Below are 25,522 nucleotides of genomic sequence, written 5' to 3'. Positions count from 1 at the left end.
TCGGAACAAAAATAATATATACTAATCTTGCAGAATGGTAAAAAGCACCCACCCATTGCAGCTCAGTCTGTATACCTTCATTCCTGAAAAGGGAACTGCCTTTTCACAACTGAGGCAGGGGACATCTGGTCCAGAGGCCTGTTGTGAGTGCTCCTAACGACAACAAAATAGTTTTAAATAATGATTATAAATGAACAGTAAACATTGCTTTGACTATTGAACGTGAGTCTCTGTAAATATACGTAAGGCTGGAATGGTAGATCCTGCTGAAGTGGACGTATGTAAATTGTAGTCTGTCCAATCATCATTGATGGCTCTTTCAGGTAGGCAAGTGTGTATCCAGAGCTTGGACACGGAATCAATTCAAGGTTTCTGCTGCGAGTAAATCCCGCTATCTTTAAAAGTTCAAAACCTCCTCAGTTTTGGAGCTTTGGAAATACTTCAAACAGTTCAGATGTGACAACCATACTTTCCTCATGCCCACTCACAACTGTGCACATAAAAAACATTATTCATGTTATGGACATTAAGCTGGAGTCAGATATTAATTTATCATGTGATTGACTTTGAATGAAATTCTGAATAAATTTGCAATATTGTTGTTTGTTGATGTTTATTTTTTTTTTCTTGGGTGGGGGGGGATTTGGTATCGTTATGGTAACTGCTGTTGGAATTTTATTTCTAAATCAACATAAACTCAAGTTAGTAATCTGACTCCAATTTGTGACCTTACCCAACTGCCACTCATCCAACAATTTGCGCGCTCGTTCTGCAATAGAAAGGTATCAGGAAGCCGGCATTTTCACACACGAGTGGATTTATTCCTAACACACAGATCTAATACAAGCACCTAGGTCTCGGGTCCCTCTCAATACAGCCCTGTACGCCTCTGTTGCCACCAGCAGGCGTACTCTCCATCCGAGTTGCCCAGCAATGAGTTATACTACACAATATGCAAATGGCACATCAACAAAGGCACCCTGGCATTATTTTATTGGCTATGTGTATACTGCAGTTAACTTTAGCTTGCTCTCATTGGTCTTTCTTCCCCTGCAGAATCGCTTGCTTACTCCTCCTGATTGTAGTTTTCCTCACAGTTGTTTCCCACCAGGTGCCTCTGGGTCATCTCGTCCCCGTGACTAGCACCGTTTGCTCTGAAACATTCCATTCTTACACTCCCTCGCACCCCATATCGTGTTTTTTGTTCACTTTACAGTCTCACACTCTCATACACAGAATGTAGCAACATCTAATGAACTACTTTAAGCTCAAACTCTTATGTTCCTTTATTCCCTCTCATGACCTCAGGACGACTGAGGTCATCACTCGAATACCTTGTTTTATTGTTAAACATGAGCTAAAAATCAATAGCCATAAGCTAAAATCAGTAAACAATTAAAAAAAACAAATAAAAAATCAGTACAAAATTTCATTCTAGTAGAAAATTTTATTCCCTCCTCATGGCCTCAGGTCCCTGAGGCCGCCTTCACATACTCACATCCCGGACTCCCGGAGGGCCACAGCTATCTTCGCCTCCTGGGTGTCCTTCTGAGGGATCATCATGTACTGGCCACCTGGAGGGAGTGGCCCCAACGTGCATTCAATTGTCTTAACAGTTAATGATCTGATACATGGAATACAGCAACATCCGCACAACACCATAATAGCGGCACACACAGCGATAGAAATCAGTACTGATGCAATCAAGCTTTTGTATTTGCCAAAGACGTTTAACCAGTCAGAGTACCAACTGGTGTCCACACCTGAGTGCTCCTTCGTTTTGTTACTTAGCGTGCGCAGACCCTCCAATGCCTTAGTAAGGCGGCCGTCAGGAGACGTATTGTTGGGAATCAGAGTACAGCACTGATCCCCAAAAATACCACACACTCCTCCTCTTTCAGCTAACACCATATCTAAACCCATTCTATTTTGGAATGCCATAATAGACGTGGCTGCTAATTGCTCATGCACTGCCTGGAGTGCCAAGGTGGTGAAGTTCGCCAATCGTTGGACATTGTGGTGGACATAATTAATCCGGTCCACATTTTTGTTTACTGTAATGAACAGGAAAATACTCTCCAATCCTGCCGCCACTTGATCCACCAATTTGTATTGATCAGGGACCCCTCTCGGAACTCCGATTGGATCTATGTACGTGAGGTCTCCTTCATTCAACCATTCTTGCATGTCCCTTTTCTTCCTCACCAGGAAGGGAATTCTTCCCCACCGTCCAACACCTTCCTAATTTATTCTGGCCATGTCTAATGCTGTCACACTAATTGGCATGATCAGCGTTACTAGGGCGCACTTACCTGAGGCATTGGTGGAAAGCCTATCGTACAACACTTTCGCTCCACACCACAGCCAAACATCAGCACGAGCGAGAGGAATTCCTGCTGGCAAAGACACATTTTCATTACACCATGACTCCTGGATATTTCCAATCCCAAGGCCAGTCCCATTTAACTTTAGGCAGGTGAAATTTTGTTGTGCAACATGGGTGTCAAAATGGGCTTATTCTTTTCCATATGTGTCAGTGGAAAGGCCGAGTCCAATTGGCTGCACTCTCCTTGGAGAGCCTTGTTATACAGGAAACCAAAGAGACAGGTTTTGGATACAGCAGTTGCTGCCATGATTTCCTGGTACCGTGGTTGATAATTGTCCAATTTATCTAACAAATCAAGCCATTGTTGAGTCCAGTTGAAAATTGTCACCCAAGCGTTCGCCTGTGTCGGTTGTTTACAGTTCAGATTTAGCAGTAGTTGTTGTGTCTGTGTCTTACTACCATCTTGCTCTGCTTCATACCATACCGTTCCATTACAGGAATGATACACCATCACTCGTTCTCCTTTCGCTCCATCACTTCTGTCATCCCGCACCATATGTTCAAACGCCAATATAGTCCACACAAAGCACAAGCCAGCAAGCAAAATAGTCAAAAAAGTTAAACATTCGCATCGTCGTCGTCTTTGTTCAGACACTTTCGAGTCCGACATTGATCCAATTCTTGCGATCATCACATTCCCTCTCTTGACCTGCCCGTCCGGGCGGTCAACCTTTAAACTCACCATTGGCAGGCACAAAGTCTTGGGGCCGGGTGCAACTGTGAGTAACGGTATCACTTTTGTCCTTTAGTTTCTAATTGGACGGCGTGTGAAGTTCTAGCCAGAACCCTAAACGGTCCTTTCCAGCGAGGTTCAGTCCACTTCCGGGAAAGCACCCTATGTCCATCAAACAACTTCCGCGATGCCTCCTCCCTCATCAGCTTCGGAGTCCTCTTACTCCCTGCACTAGTGGTGCCTCCGTCTCCTGCTAGCGCCGCCCCTGGCGTCCGCACGGGTGACTCCACATTCCCCTGCTGCTCTCCGCGCACTCTCTTTCTCTCATTATTCACAGCCTGTTCAATCAACTGTATGGTCGCTGGCGTCATCTCAACGCAGTCATGTCAAAAATTGCACTTGTCGTCGACATCACTGTAACCTGTTCTGTGACACTTTGAACCCCAATTCACCAAGTCGAGTAAAACATAAAGGAGTAGTTGTTAAACGGATTTAAGCCAACTCACCAATTAATAAGTTGTCAACATATTGGATCAAATAGCGCCCTCCGGTACCTCTTCCGTTCGTTGCACTTTGCGCAAAAACTTATTTCGAAAATCCCAGGGCTGAGCCTCCTGCCTTGGGAGACGTGTGTGTATTGTAATGTACAGCCGTTAAATCTAAAAGCAAAATATTGTCTGTACTCTTCTGCCAGTAGCAGGCAGAAAAATGTGTTAGCCAAATCAATCACAGTGAACTAACTATTGCATTGTCGGACTCAACCTGCTCAAACAGCGATGTTTGATAGCGGCACAAGAATGCAAGGCGTTTTCAGTAATTTTGTTAATTTTCCGAAAGACATATGCCATATGGTAATTTACACAATCCGCTTTCAAAACTGGGAGAATGGGAGTGTTAAAGGAGAAGTCCGATAACTCAAGGACTCCGACCTCCCACAGTAACTAAAGAGTGTTAATAATGCGACCTGCCGACTTAGGTTTGCATGTGCATTGGAGCACGCCAAAATGATGATGTGTCACTTTGAATGGTACTGGAAGAACGGGGTGGCAAAAACTTATGTCGGCGGGGCCCCCGGACCACAACGAGTCCGGCAACTTGTCCAAAAGCGGAGCGGCGTCCTCGTGGTCCGCGAGCTCCCTGCCGTGAAATCGAGAGCTTGTGACATGCTCCAGCAACCCGGGATCCACAGCGTCAACCTGGATACAAAAACATTCAGTGCTCTGGGAATACATTACCAAGGAAATTTCACTTTGTGTTCAATCACTGGCCAATTGGAATGACCACACCATGGGTCCCAGTTCATGTGCCTCCCAGCCTGCTCCTACAGCCAGTTATGTGTGGTGTGAATGACTCACCTATCATGAACAATTGAGATCGCTTATCTGTCAGTGATGTGTACGTCGCAATGCCTCGTCTCTCCACAACAATTTGGTGACTAGTCAAGTTCCACTCATCACCTTTGATTGTTTTAAATGCTTCCTAATAATTAAATCATTGTTGCAGGCATACAACAGTGTGAGATGGAGAGGGTTGGCAGAGGGAGGAGGAGAACAAGTCGATTCAGGGTTTTCACCGCAGGAACGTCAAGTAGACACTCCCTCCCTCCTTTAGTTCATGTAGATGGCTGCTTGTGTCTTTGTTCATAGGTCTTGCCACATGCGATGAATAGGTGTTTGATTTTCAGTCAACACCAAGCGGTGGGTGAGAGTTTGTCCAGCAATAGAAGTCATTTTGTGGTGTGGAGACAGGTAGAGTTGTGGGAAGACCAACAAAACCTATCTTTGGCCCAGTCATCGTCATTTGCATAGAGGTGGCTGATGACCGCCTGTTGGTGTGGCTTGCTCAGTTATTGCTGTCGCCAGGGTGCAGGGCCATGCTGCCCAAGTCCTTGCTTCGTGGAGGTTGTCTTCCTCTGTCTCCCCTCGGGGGAGGAGGGCCCTGGTGCTGGCTTTGTTCTGGCCAAGGAAATGTGCACTGTCTCCACCAATGGTCCATACCGTCACACCTGAAGCAGCCTTGATTTGGAGCTTGGCGAGAGCTGCCTTGACCTCTGTTGGTGTTCCCCCTTCCACGACACGCCCCTCTGCCTCTCGCCGGCCGTCTCTCAATCATCCACATCCATTGATCTGCCACCCCCTTTTTGGCCTTTGTGTCCTTTGCTTTTTCCCGCGCTTGTGCTAATTGAAGTCTCAGAAGCCGTTCCTGCATTCCTTTCACTCCCTCATCAGATTTGTTTTGCCTGTGAACATATAATTTTACGTGGTGAGTCACATGTTGATTAAAATAACCCTCATTACCTTCCAGCAGATCAGGGTCTTCAGAAAGTTCCTCCCTGACCTCCATGGAAAGTGTGTCTAGATGCACATGTCTACAAATCACACAAAGCAGCTTGTCGCAAGATGGATGTGAACTGGTCTTATCTGTCAACGCGGCCTGGCAGGCATTGAGGTGTGCAGCGGGATCCATGGTGGGTTTCAAGTCTGGAAGTTTTGCTACGGCTGACGCGGAAGAAGGAAAGAGATCCTGGAGCACAGCAAACAGTCTTGGTGAAAGGAGCAAACAACCAATCGGGTTCAACCATATTAAGGCCGGAACGCCTCAGGACTTTTTCAGATTGGTGAATTGAGGAACAACATGCCTGGATTAATCTTACCATGTCGCCGCAAGCCAAATTCATACCATCAGTGTGTCTCCTGAAAGCTTGGATCCAGGGCTTGGCGCCGCCCATTAATGCGGGGAGCCTCTTCTGCAAAAAACCTAAATTTTTCAATGTCATTTCTTGATAAACTAATCCACGAGCGGCTGGTATCATGGGGTAATTTCTCATTGGTCGGGTATATCTATCAGATGGTCTAGTTTGAAATCCAGATTGTGGTCTGATCGGACTCTTTTCATAATTAGGGGTCAAACAGCAGTTGTCATTTGTTGCTTGGCTTCTCCAGTCATCCTCTGTTGAGTGCACGCGTCGCATGTATGTGGCAAGAGGTGAGGAGTCAGTTGGTGGGGGGAGTGTGAAATCAAACAATGGGTTCCCCCCCTCCCCTGTCTCAATGTCTGTGTCTACCCCATCCTGCTGCTGCGTGCGATCTTTTGCCATACTGGCTCTTAATTTGTCCTCTACGGACAACCACTCTGGACCTTGGGATGCACATTGTCCACAGTTCGCCTGTCTAACTGCTCTGTCCAGTTGTATGTCTTTGGGTTGGGGGGTCGTCTGGTCAGTCACCATAATTTCCTGTCGATTTCCCCTGCCTATGTCCTCTACAAATAGTTTTAGTTCCTCAGTCCTTTCAGTATTGGTAGTCCCTAAAAAAATTCCTCCCCCGCCCAGTTCGTAAACTGAGGCTAGCAAAGCTACTCTTTGACCATTAGATGCAGTTTGGGATGGCTCAGTGTGCTCGGGGGGTGCAGTGGTCCTGCCCTCTTTTGCAACCCCCAATAGTGGATCAAAGTGACCCTCTTTTCCTCCTGACCAGCAGCCACAGCAGTCATCATCAAACACATTTCATGCAAATTGCGCTGCAACTTTTCATACTCCTTTATTTCTCTGGTTAAATTTCTCCTCTTTATCCATCCATTTTCCTCCATCTTCTCCCTCAACTCTTTTTCCACTGCAATGACTTCCCTTTCTGCCATTTGAAAATCCTTAGCCAAATGTGCAAATGTATATTTATCTCTATTAACCTTTTTATCCTCCTTCCATTTCACTCACACTTTTTTCCACTTTGCTTGTTTTACTTTTTGCTTCTCCTTTTCCACACATGCTAACAACTGACTTTCTAGTTCCCTCCATAACTCATCCATTGTTTTATGGCATCTTCCACCATAACTTTCACAACCAAATTTACAACATTCTGCATCCCTTTCTTCCTCCGAATTCACTGGTGGCATAGTCATCTCCCGAACTAGTAGTCAATTAAGTCCCTGTCCCTTAAACTAAACACCGATCCGTGTCCTCTTACTGTTACCACAGTTGAATTAATCGGGCCATGTCCTTCGTTACCACGGTTGAACTAAACACTGATTCGTGCCCTCTAACTGTTACCACGGTTGAATTAATCGGGCCGTGTCCTTTGTTACCACGGTTAAACTAAACACCAAAATAAAATTACTGTACTTACAGTAAAGTCCCTAGCCGTTTTTGAGGGTCCCAAATCCCCAACGTATACGGAAACGTTGCAATGCCCCCCCCCGCGTCCGGGGGCGGCGTCAGCTACGACGGGACACAACCCTTTTTGTTCAACTAAACACCGATCCGTGCCCTCTAAATGTTACCACGGTTCAATTAATCGGGCCGTGTCCTTTGTTACCACGGTTAAACTAAACACCGATCAGTGTCCTCTAACTGTTACCACGGTTGAATTAAGCGGGCCGTGTCCTCTGTTACCACGGTTAAACTAAACACCGATCCGTGTTCTCTAAGTGTTACCACGGTTGAATTAAGCGGGCCGTGTCCTTTGTTACCACGGTTAAACTAAACACCAAATAAAATTACAGTACTTACAGAGACATCACGATATCTTCAGTCTCCCAAAATTTTGAATACTCAATCCAGCAGAATTCGGATATACAACAGGTTTCTGCTTACCTTTCTTTTGGTGCACCAGGTAGACCAAAGTCTGGCAAAATCTCTGCCCACTCCTCTGTCCTTTCAACCTGATCTTCCAAGAATCACGTCGGGGTCACCAACTGAAGGAATCTAGAAAAAGCTTCTTGCCTTAACCTAGTTCCTAGCGTGTTCGTTTTTGTTGTTGCCCATACCACAACCTAGTGAAACAATTGATTTAATCCAGACAGAGTGGGAAAGTACACGAGGGCTCGGGCCAGTCCTGCCACATGTCGAAGCAGAAAATGGCAACGTTTCACCTTCAACATTCATTTCTTATACCCTTTTGGGGCATCTAGTCCCATTGTGGAATGCAAGTGTGTGTGTGTGTGTGTGTGTGTGTGTGTGTGCGTGCACGTGCGTGTCAGTGTGTGCGTGCGTGGGGGTCTGTTTGTGTGGGGATAGTGTCTTCAAAAGTCTTTGTTCTGCCGGCCATTCTTTGAAGCGGGAGGAAGTCTGAGCACCATAAACTCTGACTGATGTCTTCTCTTGAAGACCACACCTAGCCTTTTGCTCCTGGTGGAATGTTGTGTCGGGGGATGCCATCTGTTCCTTTTGGAGGTGCCAACTTGTCTTTATTTCTCCTGGGCCAAGACTATATCTGCTTTATACTGACATTACGTCGTTTCAATCTTTATTAGAATAACACAGTTCCATGTACACACTATTTTATTGATACATTGAATTTGAAAAATATAAATTTCCTTCACTGGTTACCTCATTTAATTCATGTGCACGTTATGTCATTGTGGATGCAGCCGCCTTCCAACTAATTAGCTTCTGTTTGAAGTGAAGACGGCCGAAACATTAAACACAGTTTCAACGACATCGGGAGCCGCCTTCAATAGCCAGAGTGACAACATTGCATTTGAATTCATGATTGTGGCTTTTGTGCGACAAGATCGCTTTCAATAATAGCAGGACAAATGAAATGTTCGCCATTGTTTGTTTTTCTGCATCGTTTCCTGAATGATGCATGATGACATTGTTGCACACCTCCAACATATTACAGAGCAAACAGGAAGTGTTTTCTTTTTATTTCTTTTTTTTAGTTTCAAAATCAATATAATGACATATTGAGCCGCTTTAAATCAAAGTAAATGAGAATTCCAATTATGTGAAACTTTTTGTGGCACACCCCTCCAGATAAAAACATTGAATCCTGTGGACGCACATTGATTTGAAATTATGCTGTGATGAACGGATGCAGGCAAATGAGAACACTACATTATTGTTGGTATTGTACACATTATTGCATGTAACCTACCCACTTAAGTTTTATAATTGTGCTACTATTTGTGTGTTGTTCATACGTTGTTTTCGTTTTAACTTGGTACTTATTTTTATGACATTTGTGTGAACAGCCCAGCAATACAGTGGACCCCCTGTTTACAACGTCCCTGCCTTAGGTTTTTTTCACCATATGACGTGTACTGTGACTTTTTTTTGGCCCCTCAACGCCATTTTTTTCATTTTACAAAATCAAAAACAACAACTTCTCTTCTCAAACATGGCAGTCAGTGTCTGTGTATGTCTGCCAGGCGCACTGCGCTCATACATTCCTACACCCATCACTGCTTACATCAATACCGTCAATACATATAGAGTATATATATATATATATATATATATATATATATATATATATATATATATATATATATATATATATGTGTATGCCACTTCATTTAACCAGAAGGTGCAACGCTGCCATCAAACTCACACTTAATCACTACTGTGCTTGATAAGCTTAATAGTACTAGGTGCACTGCTCACAAGTGTCAGCTATCCATTTATTTAAAATAAGAAAAAACAATTGACAAAAATCCTCATCATTGGTACACAAACTTAAGAATTTTACATCAGAAGAATTTTTGTTGTCTTAAAAACAATCAGCAAAGTCATCAAACTTTATTAATAGAACATAAACTTCATTCATACAATATAAGCCTTGTATGGATATTATACTAAGAAATATTGGTTATTAAAAAAAATCAGATAAAACAGAAAATGCGTTATTGGTAATTGCTATTTACCTACTAAACCGGAGCCGCAGAGCGCAGAATAGATCCAGATCAAGCCATGCACTTGTGAATGCTGCGCCGCAATTCTTTTGATTTTCCCCTCGGCATGCATTATATATTTTTGACCAGCTATGTTGTTATGGAGCACAAAGAAGTTACAAATAAACGAAAGTCAGGGAAATCTAAACGACAAACATGCAACGGTATGAATGAGGAGCCAAGGGTTCGGGTTAGGGGTCTTTTTAATTCTTTCCTCGGCGTGCATTATATATTTTTGACCCGCTGTTACGATATGGAGCACAAAGAAGTTAGGAATCAATGAAAGTCAGGGAATTTTAAATGCCAAACATGCAACGGTATGAGTTTGAGCCAAGCGCAGGTGAAGGCTGGCGCCGCTGTCTTTTTTATTTTTTCCTCGACGTGCATTATATATTTTTGACCCGCTGTTACGATATGGAGCACAAAGAAGTTAGGAATCAATGAAAGTCAGGGAATTTTAAATGCCAAACATGCAACGGTATGAGTTTGAGCCAAGCGCAGGTGAAGGCTGGCGCCGCTGTCTTTTTTATTTTTTCCTCGACGTGCATTATATATTTTTGACCCGCTGTTATGATATGGTGCACAAAGAAGTTAGGACTCAACGAAAGTCAGGGAAATTTAAACGCCAAACATGCATATGAGTTTGGAGCCAAGCGCGGGTGAATGCTGGCACCGCTGTCTTTTTCGTTTTTTCCTCGGTGTGCATTATATAATTTTGACGATACGATATGGAGCACAAAAAAGTTAGGAAAAAACAAAAGTCAGGGAAATTTACATGACAAACATGGGTGTGGGGCCACACACTCTTACGCCCTCACAAAAAAAAAAAAAAAAAACAATAATAAAATTGTGTTGGGCCTGCAAATGAAGTTAATTAATTGTGCCGGGCCGTGTTGGCTTTAATACCCTCAGGCCAGGTCGGTTTGAACTGGATTTTCTAGGCATAAACTATAGTTTATGCAGTCAGCACAAGATTTGATCCATTTATAAGGCGCACCGGATTATAAGGCACACCGTCAGCTTTTTAAAAAAAAAAAAAAAAATCAGGCTTTTGGGTGTGCTTTGTAGTGCGGAAATTACGGTAATTGAAAATGGAAGCACCTGATATGAAGCAAAGCTGCGTCATACCATTTCATGAATGAAAATGAAAGGTCGACAAAATTATTATTGATCGTCTCAATCAATGAGATGCCACCTTTGCTTGTAATTCATGCTGTTGTTTTTTTAAAATAGAAAATTGACACTTCACATTAAGAAAGTATCATCTTACTTTCACTACAATTCAGCATGTGGGATTTAATGACTGGAGCTATGTACATTAGGTGTACATATAGGTGTACCTAGCTTAAGACTGTTTTCATGATTCAGAATCAATCTTTGATTCAAGATTATTTGATTGACAATGATTTCCGCTTCACTGTAAATAGTGTGCAAATAATGGTCATTATCTAATCCACTCATGACAGGATCAAGACATCCATAGTCACGGTAGGGGGTCTATTTAAATGTCAGGAGCCTAATGTCAAAACAGGCTTCAGCACCACCATGTCGTCGTGGGAGACATTTCAGATCTTAAATTTAAGGTGAAATGAAAAATGAACAAATAAAAAACATGTTTAGCCATTAATCTCCTTCTAACCCATGAGAAAATGAATATTAACCTTTGATTTGTATCTCAACTAGTTTTAAGAAGCCAACGTGCAGTCTTTCTTTACCTTATCAGCAGCCTCTAAGGACGTGATGAATGTATTGAGCTCCTCTCTGTTCATCTCAATTGTAACTAGATTGAGGTCTCCATTCTCTCTTACATCCAGTCTATGACTTAACAGAGGGCTCTGAAGAGCAGAAATCTTGTCACTAGACAGTGCCAGCTAGATACAGAGGAGACACAGAAAACAAATAAAATCATGCATCTAATTTAAGATGACAGCAAGAAAGTTAACGAAATAACTCTGTTAAGGGTCGGTAAGGATACTATCACAAACATATGGTCAGTTTTATCATGGGTTAAGAGATCCACCATCAGCGGTCCACTTGGCTGGACTTGGCAGGTTCCTGCCCAATGACTTTGCCTGCTGTCAAGACATCATTGCACTTTAATGGCACAATGTTTTCAATAATCTGTATTGTGTATCTGTACTTGTCTGTATTTGGTACATGCAGCATCCACTTCATCCTGCGACCCTGGAAGGGGGCTCCTCCCACCTGTGGTCCCTTCTGAAGGTTTCTGATTTTCCACAAATTGGGGTTTTTGAGTTTTTCCTTCCCCTTCTGGGATCTTTGACAGGGGATGCTGTTGTGTACCTACACCGAAAAGATGTCTCTGTATGACTTCTTTTGAAAAAGAAGTCCCGACATGACCTCTTTTCACCTGTGAAGCCCTTTGAGACTTCTGGTGATTCAGGGCTATACATATAAACTTTGATTGATTGATTGATTGATTGATTGACGTGTCACGACCATGTAGAGGGCTTTTGATGTCATTCAATTTCATATTGGATGCAAGTGTAGCCTGGGTAAATACTTTGTATATAATAATGTTTAACAATTTCGTTACGTGTCATGACCTTTTGAGCTTTTGATGTTATTTTACAGGGTATCAGAAAGCAATTCCTTTAAATCCCCGATGTGTGACCAGTCCAAAATGATTGCATAATTAATGTGCCGCCAGGAGCTAATGCAGGTAGCTATTTTCTTTAGCCAATTAACATGCACTGCTTCTCTTGCCTTGTTTCTGATCTCTGAGGGAACTGGTGAATCCAGTCAATCTATTAACCAGTAGCCACTAAATAAATGCAGTGAGTAAGTGAACGGAACCCAGACAGAAACTTTGGCGCTGGCAATATATGCTCTTTTGTTTATGGAACGAATATATTTATGTGATTATTTGTATTGATGATTATCATCCATCCATCTTCTACCGCTATATTCCAGGGTCGGGTTGCAGGGGCAGTAGCCCAGACTTCCCTCTACCTGGCCACTTCACCTAGCTCCTCCGGAAGGATCCCCAGGCACTCCCAGGCTAGCTGAGAGCAATAACATTTATCTGGGATATTATGCTTTCGATCACAACCCTTGTGACCATAGATGAGGGCAGGAACGTAGATCAACCAGTAAATAGAGAGCTTTGCCTTTCGGCTCACCACTTTCTTCACCATGACAGACCAGTGCAGAGATGGCATTACAGCAGATGCCACACCGTTCTGCCTGCCGATCATCCGTTCCATCCTACCCTCAGTTGTGAACAAGACCCTGAGAAACTCCTCCACTTGGGGCAGGACCTCATCCCTGACCCGGAGAGTACATTAAACCCTTTTCTGACTGAGGACCATGGTCTCAAATTTCAAGGTGCTGATTCATCCCAAACGCTTCACACTCCAGTGAGAGTTGGATGTCACGGCCTGAAGAAGCCAACAGCACCACATCATCCACAAAGGGCAGAGATACAATGCTGAAGCTCCCAAACTGGATACCCTTAACGCTTTAGCAGTGCCTAAAAATTATGTCCATAAAAGTAATGACCAGAATTGGGGACAAAGGGCAGTCTTGGCGGAGTCCATCTCTCACAGGAAACAAATTCGACTTGCTACAGGAAATGCAGACCAAACTCTGACATAGGTCATACAGGGAACAGCCTGTATCAGGGTGTCCGGTTCCACCTACTCCCGAAGCACCACCCACAGAGTTCCCTGAGGGACACTGTGGAACACCTTCTCCAAGTCCACAAAACATATGAAGACTGGATGGGCGAACACCCATGCACCTTCGAAGATCCTGCCGGGGGTGTAGAGCTGGTTCGCTGTTCCACGGCACGGAAGCAAACCACACTGCTCCTCCTGAATCCGAGGTTCGACTTCCTGACAGACCATCCTCTCCAGCACCCCTGGATAGACCTTACCGGAGAGGCTGAGGAGTGTGATGCCTCTGTAATTGTATCACACCCTCCGATCCCCCTTCTCAAAAAAGTGAACCACCACCCGTCCGCTGATCTAGGAGTGCTGTCCCCGATGTCCATGTGATGTTGCAGAGCCATGTCAGCCAGGACAACCATACAACATCCAGAGCCTTTCCATCCACCCCTGGGGCCTTGCCACCAAGCAGTTTTTTTGACCACCTCAGTGACTTCAGCCTCGGAGAAGGGAAAGCCCACCTTGGAGCTTGAAGACTCCTCAGACTTTCTCAGAGGAAGATGTGTCGGTGGAATTGAGGAGGTCTTCAAAGTACTCTGCTCACTGACTCAGGATGTCCCAAGTAGAGGTCAGAAGCGTGTTAATGGTGCAGTGCTTCCCTCTCCTGAGACGCTGGATGATTGACCAGAGTTTCCTTAAAGCCGTCCAGAATTCGGTTTCCATGGCATCACCGAATTGCTTCCCACATCCGAGTTTTGCCTTGGCGACACCTTCAGTTTGACGACATCCCTCACTACCGGTGTCCACCAGTTCTTGTTTTTAGGGTCAAAGAGAAAGTGCTCCGGTGGGCATGGCTGATGAATGGGCTGATGTGGAATAATAACAAAATAACCGTCGACCATGACTATCCAAGGGGGATTATGGCCATGCGGAAGGAATCCACCGAAACACGACGGCTCTTGAAAGAAGAATTTGCGATTCCACACCCTCTACCCGGCCCGCTCAACAGTATTCTATGATGATGGAGCAAAAACTGACAAGCACCCGTGACTCCCTCGAAAGTGGTTAAACCACTCAGGGAACAGTTATGGAGGAACACATTGTGACAGTGGAGCGGAGTACACGCCAGCAGCTGAGTAGGGAGATGCAGGGGTTTAAAGAGAAGCTGCAAGTATTTCACTGCAATGAAAACTAGCATGAGTGACAACTGGCTCAGACGAAATGATGAATGAAAAGATTAACGAGACAAAGGGAGAGGGAAGCAATCGATATAGGTAGCACTAGCCATAAATGACGGCCCCCTTGTTTCAGGAACAAACAAGGGGTTTCCCATAAAAAACAGAGGGAGGCAGTGAGGACAACTTACTGGGAGTCTTGTTACAGTGTTCTGTTTGATAATGTTTATTTTCCTTTTTTGTTGCATTTGGATGTAGGTTTGTTGCATATGTTTGTATTTTTTTTCCCTGGGAAGAAGGGCTGTCTACTGCTGTGGGGGAGATGGGACTTGGTCACATTTTTGTTTTGCATACAGTGCAAATGCAGTAAAGATGAACGTTCTTCCAAGATGCTATACCTACAGTGGTATGAAAAAATTTGGGCACCCCTGATCATTTGGCGGTTCAGTATGGAGGGCCAAAAGTGCCAAGATTCAATAAATAAATGTACCCTTCAATAATTAAATAAAAGTGTCAATAAATAATTAAATGTTTCAGTAATTAATTAAAAGTGTCGTTCATTAAATTAATGATTGTTAATATTGCATTAATTAAATGTTTCATTAATTAAATAAAACATTTGATTAATACCACAATATGAAAATAACAATTAATCATAAAATCTTTTCAAGTTTTTTATTTATTAAAATCTTCAGCTAATTTTTATACTTAACAAAATCATCTTGCGGTCCGGATTAAACCCAACGGGCCAGAACCGTTTGACACCATTGATCCAATTTTATTTTGAAGAAAAACAAACATGTGTTCTTTTTGTTTTCGATTGACATTTTTTTCCGCACAATCAAAAAAAAAAAAAAAAAAGAATAGCGGACGGAGTTGTGAATAATGTCCGCAAGTCGTCAAGTTTTGCTGAATAAAAGAGTAGATGCACAATGATTAATATGTTGAGGTTTAAAAAAAAAATGCATCCAAGGGGCACTAATTAATTTGAAAGTGTGCGTCCCTGCCAAAAGTTATGCGTCGCGGATATTGTACTTCTTGTTAACTTAGAAATCAGCGACTATTGCATCTTTTTGTTGAGCCTGGAAGGAGGTCTTCTCCCATTATTGTTAAAAATAAAGCAAAAAATGTTATCTATAATGCCTGCATACTGTATAACGACTGAGGTGTGATTACTTGTGAGTAAAGGCACGCTGAGAACACTCCCTTGGGGTGCTTTCAAAATAAAAGTCTCCAACATATTCTAGTATTTAGGGCTGATTTATTGTGACGGGTGGCGACAAAAGCGGTGTATGAAATTGATTAGAAGTTACCCTCCCCCTCCACACACACACACACACACACACACACACACACACACACTCCCATAACCCCACCCCACCCTGCGGAAAGCCGTTGTGAAAAAAAAGACTGGAAAACCCAGGCTACGAAATATCTTAAATGTGAAAAATATATGTTCGGTGAAAATTAAATAAATGAGCATTTCAAATGATTTATTGACTATTTTTCTTTTTTTTCACCAAATACATGTTACAATTCTCCGTCATTTTTCCTCTGACTGAACTTTTTTTTCTTTTCCCACCCCTGATAGTCGAGACGACCCCCCACCCCCACCTCCACGGTTTCCCATCGAATTCTTACGGCTTTTACGGAACATAACACAATGTTACGGATATTAGAGCTAACACTACACATTTTGAATTGTATAACCATTCTTCCTATATGAAATATATTCAAATTTTGTGTCACTTTATTACATTTTCAGTCGGCCAGTCGCCAAATATAATTCGCAGTAATTAAGGCGTCTATTTCACAGCAGTACATTTACTAGGGAATACAGAAAAATTCTGAACAATATTTGGGGGAAATGTAACTCAATTTGAATTTAAGAGTGAATAGCCAAGTTGCCTACCTTACTCTCTCGTAGTCCGTGAGAAGTGAGCTTTTTTTCAAGTAGTTCCGCCCTTTGAGGCGGATAGCGGCAAATTAACTTTGAAGTTGGTAGCAACTCATCTAGAAAAAAGTAGGAAAAAGTTAAATTGGCAACGGCCTCAAAACTGGTGACGGCTCTTCATCCAAACCCTCGCCTTCAGTGACCACATATTTATTACTACTTAATAAGCCTATATTAATAACATCAAGGGGCACACAGGGGCTTGAGAATTCACACCTATACAGTAGATCACCCTTAATAAGATAATGAAGCAACATTTAATTTTGCATCAAACGTTTTCATTACGCTCTCTCGCTTCAGTGGTGGGACTACTTGTTTTACAACTTAGGTAAAGTTGGCAAGATATTGGCAGATTCGGACTTTCGCGATCAATACCTCTCAGATAAAACGTCGTCGAAACACCAAAGTCGCCTTTATGCCTCCTTCGTAACACAGACTACCAGCTACAATGTCAAAAAAAGACATTTGTAAAATATTTAAACCGTTTCTTTCGGTGAAAAGACGCAATTGATCTCTATGAGCAGCAGAGGCTGGGCGAGCGCGCAAGGGACCGTCTGCAAATTACTAGATGAGGAGGGGGGAAAAAAACAATAACGCCACAATTTGTGATTATAAATTCAACGAACAAATCAAAGACATTAACATAATCATATTGGGACAGTGCTTTTGAATAAAAAAAAGCGTTTGTTTAATTTTGGATAATTTTTGTACTTAAAAATCATTAATAAACTGTATATTCATCTATAGCTCCAATATTGTTTAATATAAGGAGTCCAAAATCACTGGGCATTCATGACATTTTCATGATCGCACTACAACACTCGTTTTTAAATAAATTATTTTGATAAATTTTGGGGATTTATTTTAAATGCTTGTTAATCATTTATACCCTCAAAAAGAATCAGTGGCTCCCCTTTTTGAGTTGGGGTAAACCCTCCTAAATCACTACAACCATCAATGAAGTACTCCCAATTATGCAACAACTGCTGGTTTTCTAATAAATTCCTTTGCCTAATTTTAAGGATTTTTTAAATGCATATTGACCATAATTTACCAATATATTGATTAATAGCTCTGCTGTTGGTTGAGTTAGGGACTCCAAAATCACCACAGACAACAGTGACACCCCTCGCCTTATGCTACATTCTTTGGTTTTCAAATAAATCCCTCTGCAAAATTTTAAGGATTTTTTTATGATTACTGATCAATATTTACCAATATATTGATCAATAGCTCTGAGTTTGGTTGGGTTAAAGACTCCAAAGTCACCCCACACATCAGTGACATCCCTCCCCTTATGCTACATCCTCTGGTTTTCAAAAAAATCCCTCTGCCTAATTTTAAGGATTTTATTTATGATTATTAATCAATATTTAACCATATATTGATCAATAGCTCTGCTGTTGGTTGTGTTAGGGACTACAAAATCACCACACACATCCGTGGCATCCCTCCCCTTAGGCTACATTTACTGATTTTGAAATAAAGCCCTCTTCCTATTTTTAAGAATTTTTTTAAGTTTATTGATCAATATGTATCAATATAGTGATCAATAGCTCTGCTGTTGGTTGGGTTAGGGACTCCAAAATCACCACACACATCAGTGGCATCTTTACCCTTAGGCTACATTCTCTGGTTTTCAAATAAATCTCTTTGCCTAATTTTAAGGAATATTTTGTCATTATTGATCAATATTTACCCATATATTGATCAATAGCTCTGCTGTTGATTGGGTTAGGGACTCCAAAGTCACCCCACACATCAGTGACATCCCTCCCCTTATGCTACATCCTCTGGTTTACAAATAAATCCCTCTGCCTAATTTTAAGGATTTTTTTATGATTATTGATCAATAATTACCCATATATTGATCAATAGCTCTGCTGTTGGTTGGGTTAGAGATGCCGAAAACACCACACAAATCGGTGACAACCTTCCCCTTATGCTACATCCTCTGGTTTTCAAATAAATCTCTTTTCCAAGTTTTAAGGATTTTTTTATGATTATTGATCAATATTGACCCATATATTGATCAATAGCTCTGCTGTTGATTGGGTTAGGGACTCCAAACTCACCAAGCACATTAGCGACATCCCTACCCTGATGCTACATTCTCTAGTTTTCAAATAAATCCCTCTGCCTAATTTTAAGGATTTTTTATGTTTATTGATCAATATTTACCCATATATTGATCAATAGCTCTGCTGTTGGTTGGGTTAGACTCCAAAATCACGGCACACAACAGTGGCAAACCTCCCCTTAGGCTACATTCTCTGGTTTTCAAATAAATCTCTTTGCCAAATTTTAAGGATTTTTTTTATATTATTGATTAATATTTACCCATATATTGATCAATAGCTCTGCTGTTGGTTGGGTTAGAGACTCCAAAATCAACACACACATCAGTGGCATCCCTACCCTTATGCTACATTCTCTGGTTTTCAAATAATTCCCTCTGCCTATTTTTAAAGAATATTTTATCATTATTAATCAATATTTACACATATATTGATCAATAGCTCGGCTGTTGGTTGGGTTAGGGACTACAAAATCACCACACACATCAGTGGCATCCCTCCCATTAGGCTACATTCTCTGGTTTTAGAATACTTCCCTCTGCCAAATTTTAAGGATTTTTTTATGATTATTGATCAATATATTGATGCTGTTATTTGAGTTAGAGACTCCAAATTCCCCAAACACATCAGTGACATTTCTCCCTTCATGCTACATTCTTTGGTTTTCAAATAAATCCCTCTGCCTATTTTTAAGGATTTTTTATTATTATTATTGAGCAATATTTACACATATACTGATCAATAGATCAAAGAGATTAATCTGAAAACCAGGGAATGTAGCATAAGGGGTGGGATACCACCAATGTGTTTGGTGATTTTGGAGTCCCTAACCCAACCAACAGCAGAGCTATTGATCAATATATGGGTAAATATTGATCAATAATGATAAAATATTCCTTAAAATTAGGCAAAGGGATTTATTTGAAAACCAGAGGATGTAGCATAAGAGGAGTGATGTCACTAATGTGTTAGGTGAGTTTGGAGTCCCTAACCCAATCAACAACAGAGCTATTGATCAATATATGGGTAAATATTGATCAATAACCATAAAAAAATCCTTAAAATTAGGCAGAGGGATTTATTTCAAAATCAGTAAATATAGCCTAAATGGAGGGATGCCACTGATGATTGATCAATATATTTGTAAATATTGATCAATAATAGTAAATAAAATCTTAAAATTAGGCAAAGAGATTAATCTGAAAACCAGGGAATGTAGCATAAGGGGTGGGATACCACCAATGTGTTTGGTGATTTTGTAGTCCCTAACACAACCAACAGCAGAGCTATTGATCAATATATTGGTAAATATTGATCAGTAATCATAAAAAAACCCTTAAAATTTGGCAGAGGGATTTATTTGAAAACCAAAGAATGTAGCATAAGGGTGTCACTGACGTGTGTGGTGATTTTGGAGTCCCTAACCCAACCAACAGCAGAGCTATTGATCAATATATTGATACATATTGATCAATAAACTTAAAAAAATTCTTAAAAATAGGAAGAGGGCTTTATTTCAAAATCAGTAAATGTAGCCTAAGGGGAGGGATGCCACTGATGTGTGTGGTGATTTTGGAGTCCCTAACACAACCAACAGCAGAGCTATTGATCAATATATGGTTAAATATTGATCAATAATCATAAATAAAATCCTTAAAATTAGGCAGAGGGTTTTTTTTTAAAACCAGAGGATGTAGCATAAGGGGAGGGATGTCACTGATTTGTGTGGTGATTTTGGAGTCTCTAACTCAACCAACAGCAGAGCTATTGATCAATATATTGGTAAATTATGGTCAATATGCATTTAAAAAAATTCTTAAAATTAGGCAAAGGAATTTATTAGAAAACCAGCAGTTGTTGGATAATTGGGAGTACTTCGTTGATGGTGTAGTGATTTAGGAGGGTTTACCCCAACTCAAAAAGGGGAGCCACTGATTCATTTGAGGGTATAAATGATTAACAAGCATTTAAAATAAATCCCCAAAATTTATCAAAATAATTTATTTAAAAAACGAGTGTTCTAGTGTGATCATGAAAATGTCATGAATGTGCCCAGTGATTTTGGACTTCTTATATTAAACCATATTGGAGCTATAGATGAATATTCAGTTTATTAATGATTTTTAAGTACAAACATTGTCCAAAATTAAACAAACGCTTTTTTTTAATCCAAAAGCACTGTCCCAATATGATTATGTTAATGTCTTTGATGTGTTCGTTGAATTCATAATCACAAATTGTGGCGTTATTGTTTTTTCCCCCTCCTCATCTAGTAATTTGCAGACGGTCTCTTGCGCGCTCACCCAGCCTCTGCTGCTCATAGAGATCAATTGCGTCTTTTCACCGAAAGAAACGGTTTAAATATTTTACAAATGTCTTTTTTTGACATTGTAGCCGGTAGTCCGTGTTATGAAGGAGGTATAAAGGCGACTTTGGTGTTTCGACGACGTTTTTTCTGAGAGGTATTGATCGCGAAAGTCCGAATCTGCCAATATCTTGCCAACTTTACTTAAGTAGGCTGGGGAGTGCGCAAGGGACCGTCTGCAAGTTACTAGATGAAGAGGGGGAAAAAAAAAACAATAACGCCACAATTCGTGATTATGAATTCAACGAACACATCAAAGACATTGACATGATAATATTGGGACAGTGCTTTTGGATAAAAAAAAAGCGTTTGTTTAATTTTGGACAATTTTTGTACTTAAAAATCATTAATAAACTGAATATTCATCTATAGCTCCAATATTGTTTATTATAAGGAGTCCAAAATCACTGGGCACATTCATGACATTTTCATGATCACACTACAAAACTCGTTTTTTAAGTAAATTATTTTGATAAATTTTGGGGATTTATTTGAAATGTTTGTTAATCGTTTATATCCTCAAAATGAATCACTGGCTCCCCTTTTTGAGTTGGGGCAAACACTCCTAAATCACTACAACCATCAATGAAGTACTCCCAATTATGCTACAACTGCTGGTTTTCTAATAAATTCCTCTGCCTAATTTTAAGGATTTTTTTAAATGCATATTGACCATAATTTACCAATATATTGATCAATAGCTCTGCTGTTGGTTGAGTTAGAGACTCCTAAATCACCACACACAACAGTGACACCCCTTCCCTTACGCTACATTCTTTGGTTTTCAAATAAATCCCTCTGCCAAATTTTAAGGATTTTTTTATGATTACTGATCAATATTTACCAATATATTGATCAATAGCTCTGAGTTTGGTTGGGTTAGGGACCCCAAAATCACCACACACATCAATGACATCCCTCTCCTTATGCTACATCTTCTGGTTTTCAAAAAAATCCCTCTGCCTAATTTTAAGGATTTTTTTTATGATTATTGATCAATAATTACCCATATATTGATCAATAGCTCTGCTGTTGGTTGGGTTAGGGACTCCAAAATCACCACACACATCAGTGGCATTCCTACTCTTAGGCTACATTCTCTGGTTTTCAAATAAATCCCTCTGCCTATATTTAAGGAATTTTTTATGTTTATTGATCAATATTTACCCATATATATTGATCAATAGCTCTGCTGTTGGTTGAGTTAGAGACTCCAAAATCCCCAAACACATCAGTGACATTCCTCCCTTCATGCTATATTCTTTGGTTTTCAAATAAATTTCTCTGCCTATTTTTAAAGATTTTTTTATTATTATTGATCAATATTTACACATATATTGATCAATAGCTCGGTTGTTTGTTGGGTTAAAGACTCCAAAATCACCACACACATCAGTGACGTCCATTTCTTCATGCTACTTTCTCTGGTTTTCAAATAAAATCCTTTGTCAATTTTTAAGGACTTTTTTTATGATTATTGATCAATATTTACCCATAGATTGATCAATAGCTCTGCTGTTGGTTGGGTTAGAGACTCCAAAATCACCACACACATCAGTGGCATCCCTACCCTTAGGCTACATTCTCTGGTTTTCAAATCAGTCCCTCTGCCTAATTTTAAGGATTTTTTTTTATGATTATTGATCAATATTTACCCATATATTGATCAATAGCCCTGAGTTTGGTTGGGTAAGGGACCCCAAAATCCTTAAAAATAGGCATAGGGATTTATTTGAAAACCAAAGAATGTAGCATTAAGGGAGCAATGTCACTGATGTGTTTAGGGATTTTGGAGTCTCTAACTCAACCAACAGCAGAGCTATTGATCAACATATGGGTAATTATTGATCAATAATCATAAAAAATCCTTAAAATTAGGCAGAGGGATTTATTTGAAAACCAGAGAATGTAGCATAAGGGGAGGGATGTCACCAAATTGTGTGAAGATTTTGGAATCTTTATCCCAACCAACAGCAGAGCTATTGATCAATATATGGGTATTTATTGATCAATAATCATAAAAAAATCCTTAAAATTAGGCAAAGGGATTAATCTGAAAACCAGAGGATGTAGCATAAGGGGAGGGATGTCACCGATTTGTGTGTTGATTTTGGAGTCCCTAACCCAACCAAACTCAGAGCTATTGATCAATATATGTGCAAATATTGATCAATAATCGTAAAAAAATCCTTAAAATTAGGCAAAGGGAATTATTTGAAAACCAGAGAACGTAGCCTAAGGGTAACGATGCCAGTGATGTGTGTGGTGATTTTGGAGTCCCTAACCCAACCAACAGCAAAGCTATTTTCAATATATGTGTAAATATTGCTCAATAATAATAAAAAAAATCCTTAAAAATAGGCAGAGGAATTTATTTGAAAACCAAAGAATGTAGCATGAAGGGAGGAATGTCACTGATGTGTTTGGGGATTTTGGTGTCTCTAACTCAACCAACAGCAGAGCAAATATTGGGTAAATATTGATCAATAACCATAAAAAAAAATCCTTAAAATTAGGCAGAGGGAATTATTTGAAAACCAAAGAATGTAGCATAAGGGAAGGGATGTCACTGACGTGTGTGGTGATTTTGGAGTCCCTAACCCAATCAACAGCAGAGCTATTGATCAATATATGGGTAAATATTGATCAATAAACATAAAAAATTCCTTAAATATAGGCAGAGGGATTTATTTGAAAACCAGAGAATGTAGCCTAAGGGTAGGGATGCCACTGATGTGTGTGGTGATTTTGGAGTCTCTAACCCAACCAACAGCAGAGCTATTGATCAATATATGGGTAAATATTGATCAATAATCATTAAAAAAAATCCTTAAAATTAGGCAAAGGGATTAATTTGAAAACCAGACAATGTAGCATAATGGGAGGGATGTCACTGATGTGTGTGGTGATTTTGGAGTCCCTATCCCAACCAACAGTCGAACTATTGATCAATATATGGGTAAATATTAATCAATAATAATAAAAAAATCCTTAAAATTTGGCAGAGGGATTTATTTGAAAATCAGAGAATGTAGCCTAAAGGTAGGGATGCCACTGATGTGTTTGTTTATTTTGGAGTCCCTAACCCAACCAACAGCAGAGCTATTGATCAATATATTGATAAATATTGATCAATAAACATAAAAAAATCCTTAAAATTAGGCAGAGGGTTTTATTTGAAAACCAGGGAATATAGCATGAAGGGAGGAATGTCACTGATGTGTTTGGGGATTTTGGAGTCTCTAACTCAACCAACGGCAGAGCTATTGATCAATATATGGGTAATTATTGATCAATAATCATAAAAAAAAATCCTTAAAATTAGGCAGAGGTATTTATTTGAAAAACAGAGGAAGTAGCATAAGGAGAGGGATATCATTGATGTGTGTGGTAATTTTGGGGTCCCTAACCCAACCAAACTCAGAGCTATTGATCAATATATTGGTAAATATTGATCAGTAATCATAAAAAAACCCTTAAAATTTGGCAGAGGGATTTATTTGAAAACCAAAGAATGTAGCATAAGGGTGTCACTGACGTGTGTGGTGATTTTGGAGTCCCTAACTCAACCAACAGCAGAGCTATTGATCAGTATATTGGTAAATTATGGTCAATATGCATTTAAAAAAATCCTTAAAATTAGGCAAAGAAATTTATTAGAAAACCAGCAGTTGTAGCATAATTGGGAGTACTTCATTGATAGTTGTAGTGATTTAGGAGTGTTTGCCCCAACTCAAAAAGGGGAGCCAGTGATTCATTTTGAGGATATAAACGATTAACAAGCATTTAAAATATATCCCCAAAATGTATCAAAATAATTTATTTAAAAAACGAGTGTTGTAGTGTGATCATGAAAATGTCATGAATGTGCCCAGTGATTTTGGACTCCTTATATTAAACAATATTGGAGCTATAGATGAATATTCAGTTTATTAATGATTTTTAAGAACAAAACTTGTCCAAAATTAAACAAACGCTTTTTTTTTTATCCAAAAGCACTGTCCCAATATGATTATGTTAATGTATTTGATGTGTTCGTTGAATTCATAATCACGAATTGTGGCGTTATTGGTTTTTTTTTTTCCCCTCTTCATCTAGTAATTTGCAGACGGTCCCTTGCGCACTCGCCCAGCCTCTGCTGCTCATAGAGATCAATTTCGTCTTTTCACCGAAAGAAACGGTTTAAATATTTTACAAATGTCTTTTTTTGACATTGTAGCTGGTAGTCCGTGTTACGGGGGAGGCATAAAGGCGACTTTGGTGTTTCGACGACGTTTTGTCAGAGAGGTATTGATCGCGAAAGTCCGAATCTGCCAATATCTTGCCAACTTTACTTAAGTAACAACCACGCCATGTCGTCTACATGTAAACGGCTAATTTAAAGCCGCATCGATCTCCCCTCGTCGCCGTTTATTTATAAAATGTCTCACCTATATGAAACCACATAGTGCGGTTTCAAATACATGTACAAGCAATGCCAAGTCGTTAGGCGGCAGAAATGTCGCAAATTCTGTCCAATTCGAAAGAACTTTACCTCTGAGGTCACCAGTATCCGAAGAGTCTTCCGTGGGAAAAAGAATAGCGCGATGACGC

At 40.3% G+C, this 25,522-nt stretch overlaps 1 long non-coding RNA gene across 7 annotated transcripts in view; it reads right to left on the bottom strand.

Annotated features, from left to right (window-relative positions):
• LOC148425867 (uncharacterized) overlaps nucleotides 1-25,522 on the bottom strand; it is a 26,668-nt gene extending 1,146 nt beyond the window's left edge. The window contains exons 1-5 of one of the 7 annotated variants that reach the window (XR_015865207.1): nucleotides 25,464-25,522; nucleotides 16,445-16,545; nucleotides 11,869-12,032; nucleotides 11,444-11,599; nucleotides 53-2,393 (exon numbers count right to left, since the gene is read on the bottom strand). This is a non-coding gene — a long non-coding RNA (uncharacterized LOC148425867). Of the gene's footprint in view, nucleotides 1-52; nucleotides 9,110-11,443; nucleotides 11,600-11,868; nucleotides 12,033-16,444; nucleotides 16,546-16,861; nucleotides 17,024-25,463 lie in introns of those variants that run through there. The other 6 variants (XR_015865204.1, XR_015865206.1, XR_015865203.1 and 3 more) reach the window with 6 other exon arrangements.

Source organism: Hippichthys cyanospilos, chromosome 3 (genome assembly GCF_059441005.1).
Source record: "Hippichthys cyanospilos isolate Australia breed blue-spotted pipefish chromosome 3, RoL_Hcya_1.0, whole genome shotgun sequence".
In the NCBI taxonomy this organism is placed as follows: domain Eukaryota; kingdom Metazoa; phylum Chordata; class Actinopteri; order Syngnathiformes; family Syngnathidae; genus Hippichthys; species Hippichthys cyanospilos.
Note: the sequence above shows the minus strand (reverse complement) of the source record. Positions and strands in the feature narration are given on the sequence as shown.